The sequence below is a fragment of the Ciconia boyciana genome, chromosome 8, assembly GCF_034638445.1.
Source record: "Ciconia boyciana chromosome 8, ASM3463844v1, whole genome shotgun sequence".
Taxonomy (NCBI): Eukaryota; Metazoa; Chordata; class Aves; order Ciconiiformes; family Ciconiidae; genus Ciconia; species Ciconia boyciana.
Window position 1 is genome coordinate 43,137,517 of NC_132941.1, and position 12,219 is coordinate 43,149,735.

At 46.7% G+C, this 12,219-nt stretch overlaps 2 protein-coding genes across 15 annotated transcripts in view; both read left to right on the forward strand.

The window, feature by feature from the left end:
• The window catches only part of CAMK2G (calcium/calmodulin dependent protein kinase II gamma), a 126,081-nt gene extending 123,232 nt beyond the window's left edge, over window positions 1-2,849 (forward strand). For 6 of the 7 annotated variants that reach the window (XM_072871675.1, XM_072871673.1, XM_072871676.1 and 3 more), the window contains one exon: window positions 132-2,849. The gene's annotated coding sequence lies outside the window, so the exon portion shown is untranslated. The remainder of the gene's footprint in view (window positions 1-131) is intronic. The other variant, XR_012044022.1, reaches the window with a different exon arrangement.
• Window positions 2,850-8,626: 5,777 nt separating this feature from the next.
• The window catches only part of NDST2 (N-deacetylase and N-sulfotransferase 2), a 149,373-nt gene continuing 145,780 nt past the window's right edge, over window positions 8,627-12,219 (forward strand). For all 8 annotated transcript variants that reach the window (XM_072869347.1, XM_072869346.1, XM_072869348.1 and 5 more), the window contains exon 1: window positions 8,627-8,825. The gene's annotated coding sequence lies outside the window, so the exon portion shown is untranslated. The remainder of the gene's footprint in view (window positions 8,826-12,219) is intronic.

Genomic DNA, 12,219 nt, shown 5'->3' on the forward strand with positions numbered 1-12,219 from the left:
CCAAATAATTAGCCTGTAGAAAACGTGTTTTATTAATTGTGTACAGCTAATGTTTGGCTTTATTTCCTTCCATCTTCCATCCTGTTCTCCCCTCTCCTTTCTGGGTGGACACTACCTCTGCCTGACTGCAGCAACTTGTGGAGATACTCAGCTGGAGGGCAATATCTTCTTAGCAAGCAGCTCTGGAGTGCCTGAGTGACAGCAACGGTCATGTCTGTTTTGACATTAAAAAAAAATAAATACAAATTACAAACAGGCAGCAGCCAAATGCACGAAACCCTGCATGCATCTGATGCTCCGGGCGCTGCCTTTCTGTTGTTTTCCATGGATCCATCGTGTCTGTTTCTGCTGTACGAAGGTGTTTTTAAATCTAAAAAAAAAAAAAAAAGACATGTTGTTTGTATAAAATAATAAAAAACAGGAGTAATGCTAAATAAATGACAGATTATCCAACATGCCCCCTCCCCCAGGGCTATGAAAATGGCAGCAGCTGGAACATCTTTCAGAAATGAAGTGAGGGGGAAAGCAAAAGTGAAGGAGAGGGAAAGAGAGAGGGAGAGCAAAAAAGGAGGCGGCTTGAGCAGCGGATGACTGAACTGTGCTCCGCAAAGCCATGGTGGAACCTAACATGGCATTCAGGCTGTGCTGTGACTTCTATCGGTGAGAGGTGGCGAGGAGACCCCAGAGGAGCCAGTGTGAAGACTGGGGTCCAAGAGAGAGGAGGCGCGTCTCTTCCTGTTGTCTGGCAGACTGACTTCAGCCTGAGTTTCTTCTTCGATTTCTGCACAGCAAGAACGCTATGGAAAGCTGGTTGCTCGGCTGCTGGATCCCAAAACAGACTTTTTTTTTAAAAAAAAAAAAAAAATCCAAACAAAATGGGATGTTGATTTAAAACTAAAGGTGTAAGTAGGGATTAAAAAAATGGGTTTGGGTGAATATAACTTAAACAGAAGCCTGCTCTTCAGAGATACTGGGTTTAGAAACAGCCACTACCTGGCCAAACATGGAGGTTTGAAGCCAGATTATTTAATTTAACAAAACAAAACAAAAAAAGCATTGCATTAAGAGCAGAGATTTTAGAGGAAGAGGGTACATGTATGGGATTTTCTATTTTTTTTTTTCCTTTCTAGTAGCATAGTTGGGATCCACAGTGCTGCAGAACACGTGTTCCTTAGGAAGCAGACAAAAAACTTAGTGTTATGTTCTTCATGAAGACTTGCACATACACTCCTATATGAGGCATAAATAGCGTGTGTTTTTTATACTGAAATATATGCACCCATAGAATTAAAGGGGTTACCTGGCCTCCTGTTTGATTTGTTTGGTCTCCAATTAAAATAGCAGTGGGAGCCAGCAGCCCCAGCCAGGTGCTTCTCCCCACCACTAACCCATCTGATGTTTCTAAGTGTCATGTTTCCTAGTGTTTATTTGGGTAATTTTTCTATTTTTTACAGTGATGTTGTAACACAGAAAACTATCAGATCAGAACCTCAAAAGCCGTAGCTGAAGGACTCCAGACCACCTCCCTGTGTTGCCTCTGGGTGTTAGAGGATACCTCATGAAGCAGAGGGGAAAGGGAATTAGCACATGTGATCTGATGTTTGTCCTTTGGGCCAATTAATCTTCCTTTCTTTTCTTTGCTGCAAAAGGAGTCCATTTCTTTTATTCATTGGGTGGGGAACGTGGAAGTGTTTTGTTGACCTTACCAAGGAGGGAGCCTAGCCCCAAGAAGAAAATGGCCTTTCTGGTGGACCCGACAGGATTTTTCTTGACCAAGGGAAGGCATCACTTGCAGAAGTTGGGATGGGCTTTTACCTGACTTTCTGTCTACCCTTAATTATTTTTTTGATCTTTCAAGGGAGTTAAAGTGATTGCATTGCCAGCATACTACGTGTGAGGCAACCTTTTTACAGACTATGGAAGAGAAGAAAAACAATTTAGAATTTTAATCCTTATTTAACAGAATGCAGAAAATAAAAGCTGTTGCACAAAATGGAGCTGTTGCTTCGCAACAGATAGCTCTCTGCGCCCTTTGTTAGAGAGGTGCTATCCCACACCAGGATTAGATCAGCTAACCCCTGATGAAGGAAGAGACTATCCACACTTCCCAGGTTTGTCTGAGCAAAACCCTTTTCTTCCTCCCTCCACCACACCAGGGAGGAGTATGGGGATTGAACCCATGGGAGGCAAACACTAGATTTTATTATTTTGAAACATTTAAGACAGCACTAAGCCAGTGAGTGAAGTGGAAAAGTGAAAAGCCTTGATATTTTATTCAGATTTTTTTTTAAGCCACAAAGAGAGAGCAAACAGGAGATTACAACTATGCCATTTAAAAAAGATAAATACAAAACATTATGCATGCCTTCTTTAGGTCTGATCTTCCTTGTCTCTTTACCTGATGATTATTAATAATTAAAAAGAAAACCCTCTGTATTAAGTATCTGCATCTTTCAGAGAAAATTTAAAAAGAACAGAACTGTTGGGTTTTTTGGTTTTGCACAGTCTTGGAGACAAACTCTCTTTTGGGTTTTTTTTGTTTGTTTTGTTTCCTTTTAAGTTAATGAGAACCTTAGCTTGGTATGGCCACTATCAAACACAGCTGTACACCTTTAGCATTCTTAATGTTCTCTTATGGGGCTAATATAAGCATCTATATAATATATATTATAAATATCACATTTTAAACAGGAAATGGAAGGCATTTGATGCAGAATTTTTGCATGATATAGAAATAATTAAAGTTAGCTAGTGTTTGTTTGTTTGGTCTGAATGTTGGTAGAACCTTCATAGCTTTGTTACAATGAAACCTTGAACTGAAGATATTTAATAAAATAACATTTAAACAGTGCAAAGTCTTGAGTGTCACATTTTTCTCTTAAACCATGGGATAATGTGGAATTGCCACTTCTGGGGTAAGAATCAAAGCTTTTTTTGGTGTCAGTAAATCATGTGATTTTAAAAAGTCATGTTTAAAAAGGAAAAAACGGTGAGTGGTACCATACCTAAACTGAAAAAATACTAGTGTTAATCGGAACAAAGGGACAACAGAACCTGTTAAAATGAACTTTATGGCATTTCCCTGACAGACCGTGGGATAAATAGGGAAATGTTGCTTCTGTTCCTGATAGCCTAACTCTTGGCAAGCCTATGCTGTTACTTCCTTTCTTGGTCTTTGTTTTCCTCACCAATATTTCAGGCTCTTTGTGGGAGAAGCCGTCTTGCCATTGGGTTTGCCTGATGTAAACATGCTGAACTCAAGTTGGGTGGCAGCTCTTTGTGAGCTAGTGTATCTTGCGCCCTAGATGGGATGCTCCTGTGGAGGCACAGAGCAACCACTCACCTGTACAAATCTGCCTGGTTTAGCAGCATAAGCATGATTTCCTAACAGAAGGTAGTTGGATTTAGCCTGCTTTGTTTCTATACTGCCTCTTGTTATTAGCATTCAATTTATGGTCCCCTGGGTAGGCTTTGTTCCACTCAGGCCTTTGCTGCTTTGGCATTTTTCTTTTATTTCCCACCTTGTACTGTTCACGCTGCTCTCCAAGGGCAGGTGCGCTCAGCGGTGAGCCTGCAGTGTGCTGCTCCTGCCGTCTGCTCAGACCCCTTCCCAGCTGGGCTGGGGAGAAGAAGTCAGTGGGACAGAAATGCTTGCGTGCTTTTCTGCGTCTCCTGCTCCCGGTGGCCTTGCGGCAGCGGAGCGGGTGCTGGGTCTGGCACAGTTACTGCTGTGGTTGCACTGGGGATACACGTCTTGCTTTGGTGCTGGCTGCAGCTAAGCCTGAGGGGCTAGCTAGCGTTTGTGCCCCCATTTCGGCGGGCTTGGCTGGCCTTCCCCTCCCCGCGCTCTTCTCAGGTGCATCTGGGAAGCACTACAGATGGGAGGGGGTGGCTTTGCCTTATCAGCGAAAGAGAGGTCAGTGTGCTTAATCCCCTTTAACTGCAGCAATTACCTAGTAAATAGGTGTCAGTTGCTGCTGCTTAAAGAGATGATTGCTTTTGCTGCCTGATGAAACAGGAGGAAAATTGTCCTTAGTGTTTAAAGCTAGAAGGTAAGAGTTCTACAGCCTGCTTCACTGGGGCTGCTGACAACCTGTTTGTGGCCAGGAGAGATAGCTCCTGCTATTACAATAGCAAAGAGAGGTTCTGCTATCATTTCTGACATCCAAGGCAGCATTGCTCATCAGGTAAGGTCTCTCCTGAAGCAGTTAATCATATCTTAATGATCCTTGAAGAAATGTTGCAGTATGATCCAATGTGCACTGGGAAGATACCCATAAAGTCAGTCATGATTTCCCATGTTCTTAGTAGCTCTTTTAACCAAGGCAAGAGTCATTTAAACGTTTACTGAAAGCACAATAGTCAGACTAATGCTTATGTCAAGAATATTTATGTAGCATATATATGGGGCTTTTCAGAGGGTTCCTGTGTATGTGTGTGATTTAACTACATTTTAAAGAGGTGATGGTGTTCCATTTAAGCTGTACTGTATGTGTTTTTACCACTTGCAAGTGCTCTATTAGTCAGTCTTGGGCAGGGGCACTGAAAAAAATGTACCAGTGGGATAGAATCTGCTCCAGAAAGGGTTCCTGTCTTATGTTTTCTTATGTATTAGCTGACAGCAGGGATTGGGAATGGTACTTATCTGCAGTGTGATAGCTCCAGTATTGAGCTATCAAGCAGAGATATTGTCAGAAACTCATTTTCTAGTATGCTATGTCTGGTTAAAATCTGCTCATCGTATTGGATGGCATTTTGACATCTTCCTATGTAAAAGAAGTGTCTGAGCATGGTTTTCTAAGTTCCCTCCCTCTCAATATATGCACATGCATGCTTGTACACATAGGTTGATTACTCTGTAGGAGACCTATGATTGACGGTAGCTTTTATTTTCCCAAATCAGATTTCTCTTTAAACTAGGATTGGTCTGCTCTCGCCGGGCTAGCAGCACAAAGTCTGGCAGGATGCTTTTATGCCATAGTATGTATGAGAGGTGGGGAGAAGCCTGAGCAGAATTAGACTTCTTTCCATTTTATTACGAAAACTGTTACCTTTTACTTATGTGTAACTGATAACGTAGACAAATGGACAGAGCGTTTGGCTAGCAATCAGGCGATTTGCGATCTGTTTCTGGTTTTGCTGGAGTGACTGCAGACAAACCACTTGGGTGCTCTGTGCTTCAGCTTTCCCATTTGTCCATGCAGATAATGAGACTGACCCTTGTAGAAACTGCTGGAAGAGACTGATGAACAGTGATGCAGAGCAGCTGGGTGGTATTGCTGCTACACATCACAGATGGCATTCTTTTTTCCCTGAGAACTTGAAAGGTTTGGGACTGCAGACTAATGCACCTGGAATGCTTGTTTATTTGGGTTTGGTATAAATTTATTTTAGAGCTGGGAAAGGTGGTCCTTGGGGACACTTAAAGTGGCTTAGAGTGGAGGGCTGTGAATTTTTTCCTTGAGATCCTTAGTGCCTGAGAACTCCTTACCTGCAGGAATGCCTGCCCTGCCTGCCTGCCAGTAAGGAATAGGAATTTACTGGTCAGTGTGTAGGATTATGAAGAATTTTAAGCAAGGAATTTCTTCTATACTTAAGAAGTATTAGAAAACAAAAATGTATATGCTTGTGGTTTTTAAGACAACCTGGTCACAGTGAAAGGATGCAAATAACTAAGTCAATAAAATCTCAGTCTGAAAATTCTTTATGCCGCAGTGGGGTCCTCTAAAGCACAGGTGGATGGTGGGAGAGGGAAAGGTTGTTGTCACGAATCTGTGACAATTTTACATAATTTTACCATAATTATTCATGAATGGATGGGCAGGATGACACTTATTCACAGAAAACCTTTTTGTTAATGCATCCTACAACTGCATAGTGGCAGAGTTGGTTTTTGGCCAGTACTTGTTGGGATGAAATACTGTTTTATCATGATTTATTTCTCCTTCATGTTTCTGTGGAAAAGTGTTGTGTTCATACCAACAGAGGATAGCCTGCAAAAATGGCATCAGGGCTGTGCTTCAGAGGCCTTGTTTACATGGGGACATCCTATAGGTTATATCAGTAGTTATAGCAGTGCTACTGCTGTATGGTTGTTCCTATTCCAGAAAGCAATTGTTTGTTTGTTTGTTTGTTTGTTTGTTACTACATGTTTAGCAGTTCAAACTAAACTAAGAAAAGTACTTATAGAGGAAGGACATGTTCTACTCGTGTGTCGTTTGAAATTCATTGCTTTGGATTTATCATATTTTTCTTATATAAAAAAGGCTCAAACTTTGAGATAATTGTCTAATATTTTTTTAAGAATTGTAAACAGATTTCAGCTTTGTTCATTCCAAAATAGTATTAATGCTGAAATTATTTTAAATATCATGAGTCAGCAAGTTTGAACACCTTCTAATCCGTTACAATAGCAGTAAAAATGTTCCGTACCTATTAGAAATACTTCATTGAGCTTCCACATAAACAGTAACACATTTAATCTTTTATACAGCATTATACTTTGACCTTCCCTTTTGAGGGAAACAGGCTTCCTGACCCATTAAAACTTCAATAGAAGTGGGCAAATATTAATTGTAACTCTTTTTTTTACTGAATATCCAGGGAAGGATTGTTTGTTTATGTGACCTTAAGAAGGAGAAGTTGCTTCAGAGAAATGCAATGTTAGCAGGGATAGCATGTGCTCAGTGAGATAGGCACAGAGCAATATGATATCCTGGCAGATGGAAGGGGAGTAATAAAGCCGAGCACTCAGAGCGGTTTGGAGTGTGAGGAGGCTGGTGTGGGGAAGAGAGCAGAAACGCAAGATGGATTTAAAGGTGTCTTGCAAGTGAGTAGGGGAGGCTACACGCAAGGTAGCTAGGAGGACAAAGATGGCAGAGGAATTGAGATTTGTGATATGGTGAAATGAGAAGGAAGGCAGGTGAATTCTGCTCTGGTGGTTTGAGAAGGGAGGAGGAGTTTGGAGAGATGGGGCGTATTTTGGGGTGGTTTCTTCCACTGCAGATTTAGATGGCTTTTTAAGCCAACATTGTTGCACCTGTATAGTGTACTATAGTGCACAATGTATACTCCTGTCAATGATTCCCCTTCCTCAGTGTAAATGAGATTGGTTGGACTGGGGGAGAGAGGGGAACTACCAAAAAACTATTTTTATACCAGAATTTCAAACTGTGTTTTGAAACGGGAAATCCAGTTTCACAGAATGTAGTACTGGATCATAAATGCTGCAAGCACATGACGCATAGTGCTGAACTGCCGCAGTTTCCCTCTGTTGGCTCAGATTTGGTCAGCTGTTTTGGAAAGTATAAGGTCTGTGGTAGATTGGGTATCACCTGCTGCTGCCATGCTAGCTTGGGGATGGCTGCAGGCAGGGGGTCAGCGTTTAATCTGATGTAAGCATGGTGGTATGTGTTTGGGTTAATTCAACAGAAATGCAATCGTGTTCAAATATGTGCTGCTGGGTGTTTTGGCAGTGCGCGGTCCCGGTGTGATGGGACTGCAGCCTTGGTGGGAGCAGCTGCCTCATCAGCCTTTGCTGTTGGCCAGAAGCAGAACAGGCTTTTGAACCGCCCTAAGATATGATTGCTCATAGGTCTGCCTGCTTTACTTTGGTTATTTGATTCACCTGCCAACTCAGGCTTAACAGGCTTGCAGAAGCATGGTCAGTGCTTCAGGTACAAACTGATTAGCTGAAAAGCCCTGTATAAATGTGTCCAAAAGTAGTGACTCGCAAGTTTTTTCAACTTTTCAATAGAGGAACAGGTCCCTGTACAGCAAATTTACATCTTGCGTTGCCTTTTTGAGGGTTTCCTGGGAGTGATCTACAGGGCCCTTGGAGTTCTCAGACTGAGGGATGGGAAGCAGTGCTTTGCCAGGATGAGGCCTCATTCCCTGAGCACCTGCTTTCCCTTTGCTCGCTCCTCTTCTGCCACCAGCCAGTTCTGCTGCTTGTGACTGCTCCAGGTCCTGCTCACGCTAACCTCCTTTTCACTCCTCTGCAGCGCGGTAGGTGCCTTCTGCACAGCAGATTCAAAAGCAGGCCCGTGCTAAACAGCGCTCCCAAACTGCTGTCCGCTTCTCCATCCTCTGCTGAGAATAAACGTTCCTGTGATGTGGCTCCACATCCCACTCTGGCTTCCTCTTACAATGTTCTCTGTCCTTCTAAGTAGGAAATTGCACCGTGCGCCTGTTTGTTTTTCTCGGCAGGGTGCTGTTACAGCGGTGTCGGTCCCTACCTTCGGCTTTCCAGGGCGTCCCACGCTTTCCGCGCTGCCGGGAGCGCGGCGGCTGCACCCGTGCCCTGTAATCCCGGGCTGCGGCGGTGCCGCCGCCCCACAGCCCCGCCGCTGCCGCGCGTGCCGGGCCTCCCCGCTGCAAAACCGCAGCGAGCGGCCGCGCTTGCGGGGGTGGCGGCAAACCCGCCGCAACGTGTTTCGGTAACGGCGGGCAGCGGCGCGGCTCCTCCTGGCCGGGAGCAGCCCGGCCCTCAGCCGACCCCTCCCGGCTGCTTCTCCAACCGCGCCGCTCCTCCCCGCAGGGTCCCGCTCCGACCCACCGGGGAGGCCCGGCCCGGCCTGGCGGCGGCCCCCGCGCGAGGCGGCCGGAGGGCGGGGCCTCCCGCCCCTCCCCCGCGCGGAAGATGGCGGCCGGGCGGCGCGGTGGCGGCGGCGGCGGCTCCCCCAGCGGCCGGAGGGACGCCCCGCGGCCGGGAGCCGGCGGGCCGCGGCCGGCCTGAGAGCTCCCCGCGGCGCCGGGGGACGCCCGCCCTCCGGGAGCCGTGCCCTGCCCACGCCAGCCCGCCCGGCGGGGCCTCCCTGCGGCAGGTGAGGTGGAGGAGGTGGAGGCGGAGGGCAGCGGGGTGGCGGCGGCCCGGGGCGGCGGGGGAGGGCGAGCGGCGCTGGCGGGGCCGGGGGAAGTTGTGTGCCGGCCGGGGAACGGCGGCCCGGAGGAGAGCGGCTGCGGCGGCCGCCGCCGGGAGACGGCCGAGCTGGGGCAGGCGGCGGGGAGGGCGCTGCCCCCCGCCCCCGAGGCGCAGCGACACCCGCCCTGCAGCCACCTGTGCGGGCGGGGGGGGGGGGGGGCGGGCGGTCTCGCCGGGAGCCGACCCCGGAGGGCACCCGGGCCCCGCCACGGCGGCCGCGTCTCCCGGCGGCGCCCGGGGCCGGAGGTTTCGCAGCCCTGGCCGGCTGCTCTTCGTGGGTGCCGAGCCGCCGACACGCGGTCCGGAGCAGCAACTCCTTCCCCGTCGCCGCTGCCGTGGCTCCCGGCCCTCGGAGCCCCCTTTTCCCTGGCCGCCAGCTGGGCGCACGGTCCTGTGCCGGAGCTGCGCTCCCGGCCTCGCTCCGGCATTGTTTACCGCACGGCGTTGTGCTGCCAGCGGCAAGGTTGCTTGGTACGGCATCGACTGCTGCTGAACAGGTCGGCACGCAGCGGGGCAAAGGATGCTCGTGTCCCCGTCGTACGGCCGCAGCTGGACTGCGTGTGCTACACGCGCTTCTGCCAGGGGGTTGTGTTCAATGGAGGCCAAACAGTGGGTAGGGTTGCGGTAGCACGAAGACACGATGAAAATGACGTTACGTAGGAAAAGCTGATGGAACGTGAGGAATCGTTCGTATAGTTTTTCCCACCCTTTAGTCATTATAACATATTTGCAGTGGTACAGTGATAAATGAAGCACGAGACACTCCTGTTTGCTTATGCAAGAGTGAATAAACTCTGTGTTGCCTGAATTAGAAGTGGGCAAATGTCGTATATGTGAATTCAACCACAAGTTACGCTACTCCACACTGGGATTCTTTGTGACCAATCTTGCCAAAGAAGTATTCAGAGTTGTTAATTGTACGTGCATTTCTCATTAGGAAATGTAACCTTGCCCTTTGTGGCAAAAAGGTAAACTAGAAACTTCTGATGAATTTTTCAGGTTCTGTGCAGTCAACTCAATTATCTACGATAACTGGGCTGGGAAATTTTGGATGATGGAAGAATCTAGGTAGCGCCAATCCGGTGGGACACCTTGTGTACAAAAACACCCTGAGAGCCAGAAATAATTACAAGCTCAGCATCAGCCCCAAGAGTTTATTGGGCTGGGTGCCCACACGTGCTCACGTTGCCCATGTGAGCTGGCTCTGCATTCGCACCAGGAAGTGGTCCCGGAGCTGAGCCCCGTCAGACTGCTGCACAGAGACACCTGAGGCACTCCATCTGCAGTGGGTTTGCGTGGTGTTTCTGCACTGGGCTTCTCAGTGCAGCTGTTTTCATGGCACTGAGATTACCGATCCAACTCCTGGCAGATTGGACCTAGAAAGGCTTTTTAGTTTGTACTTCATGCCACACAGAAGTGATTGCGCTGTGTTAAGAGCTAGGCCGGTTCCAAAAGCAGCCCGACTCTGCTAGACCAGATCTGAGCCAGTGGAAAAACTCTGTGCTCAAATCTGGCAACCAGCGTAAAACGTTCTAAAACTTTTCCACTGTCAGCAGCTGTGAACAAGTACATATCTCTTAGGGTTATTGTCTTGTACACTTGCTGTTTTAAAATTTTTAAAATTTTCTTCCTCATCCCAAATTCCTCTTTTTGTTCTTTCTTCCCTTTTAGTTTTTGCTCTTCTGTAAGTCCATAATACTATTTTCCTTGCTGCTTCTCGAATGTGGTGTCTTTTCTTCCTCTGTTTCAGTGTTTTTTTTCAGCCCTTGTAAAACTGCTTTTTTGTGTGTGTATATATATATGATTTTGAACTGGGAAGTACTGGAAGTTTCAAAAAGCAGTGAAAATGAGCTGCAGAGCAAGGACACAGAGCAGAAGTAGTGGTACATCTATCCATGTCAAATTTTTCGCTCCAGTTGCAGAAATGACTTTTGCTCTTGGGTATGGGTTCTCAAGCCTGGTGTCAGAGTGGAGAGTGGGGGCCAAGCCTGCCCTCCAGTATTGCTGACTGTGAGGAGAGAGTTCTGGGGCGTCTGGCAGCAAAATGGGATTGTGATACAGAAAATTGAGAATCACTGTTTAAGGTATGGAATAATATCTGCGAGTGTTTATCAGGACGTGAGCGTGTGCACTGGGAAGCTGTGTCTTTTTCAGCAGTATCTAGTAGTGCAGTGACGGTGCTATCTTCTGCGTGGCTTTTCTATAAGGTGTGTTTTACTATTGTGATGCCTAACCTTCAGTCTGGTCTGCATCAGAATTCACACAGGTGACCTGGTAGAAAAGCCTGAGACTAGTTTTATATTAGCATTTATAATTCCATGATTTCTTAAAAAGAAGAGGGGTAGATACCCAAATGCAGATGAAGCCTTGATGTGTCCTGAACCAATGCATATCTGCTCACCACTGAGCCTTGTTTCAGAGGTTTAAATGCCTATCTGAGATCTCTCAGTGGTATATCTGGAATATGCAGCGATTCTCTGAGCAGAGCTGCATAGATAAGATAATCCGTTCCATTTTAATTGGCAGAGTTGTTTACACATGATCTCCTGCTCATTTTCCTCTTTTAAAGGAATGCGTATCCATCCCTGATTACAGCTCAGGTCAAAATCCCTCAGCACTTGTAGCAAATCTCTTTTAATTGGTCTCATTTAGCTCTCATAAGGTTGTGTTTTAATTCTCTCTCTTCCGAATCCTTTTCCCTAGTCTGTAATGTAATTTATTACAGGATATTTTATAGACAAGGGAACAGCCTGTGGCTGTCAGCAACCTTTGCAGTGTATCAAATTTCCAGCTCAACAGGCAGCTGCAGTGGAGTTTGTGGGTGTAAGGCAGCGATGCTGCAGCAGCAGCAGCATGCAAGCAGTCTGCGGTGGCGGTGCCGGGCACGAGTGCTGGGTCCGTCCCAGATTCTGGAATTAATTGGGGTGAATGCTCCTGTTTGCTGTCTCTGCTTCTCTAGCCTTGCTTATGCAAGGGTCTTTGAGTTCAATTTTTTCCTTTCTAGCTGTCTTTCCAGTGTCTGCGATTGAATGTAAATACATCTAAGTTGCTGCTGTTGTCTGATGACAGGCTTTGAGCAGCACAGAATTGGTAGAAGACTAATGCTGGGAGCATATTTTTAGAAGGCCCAGAGCAACGTTAGCCGTCTTCGTAAAATTCACTGTGACTTTCCTGAACACAGTTGCTTTGGTTAATTGAATGTAATGCAAAGAGGTGAAGCTCTGCATTTTATTGTGCCTGCACCGAGGCACTTCACCTCTGGCCTGTAACAGCAGTCTGCAGGCACGGTGTGCTGG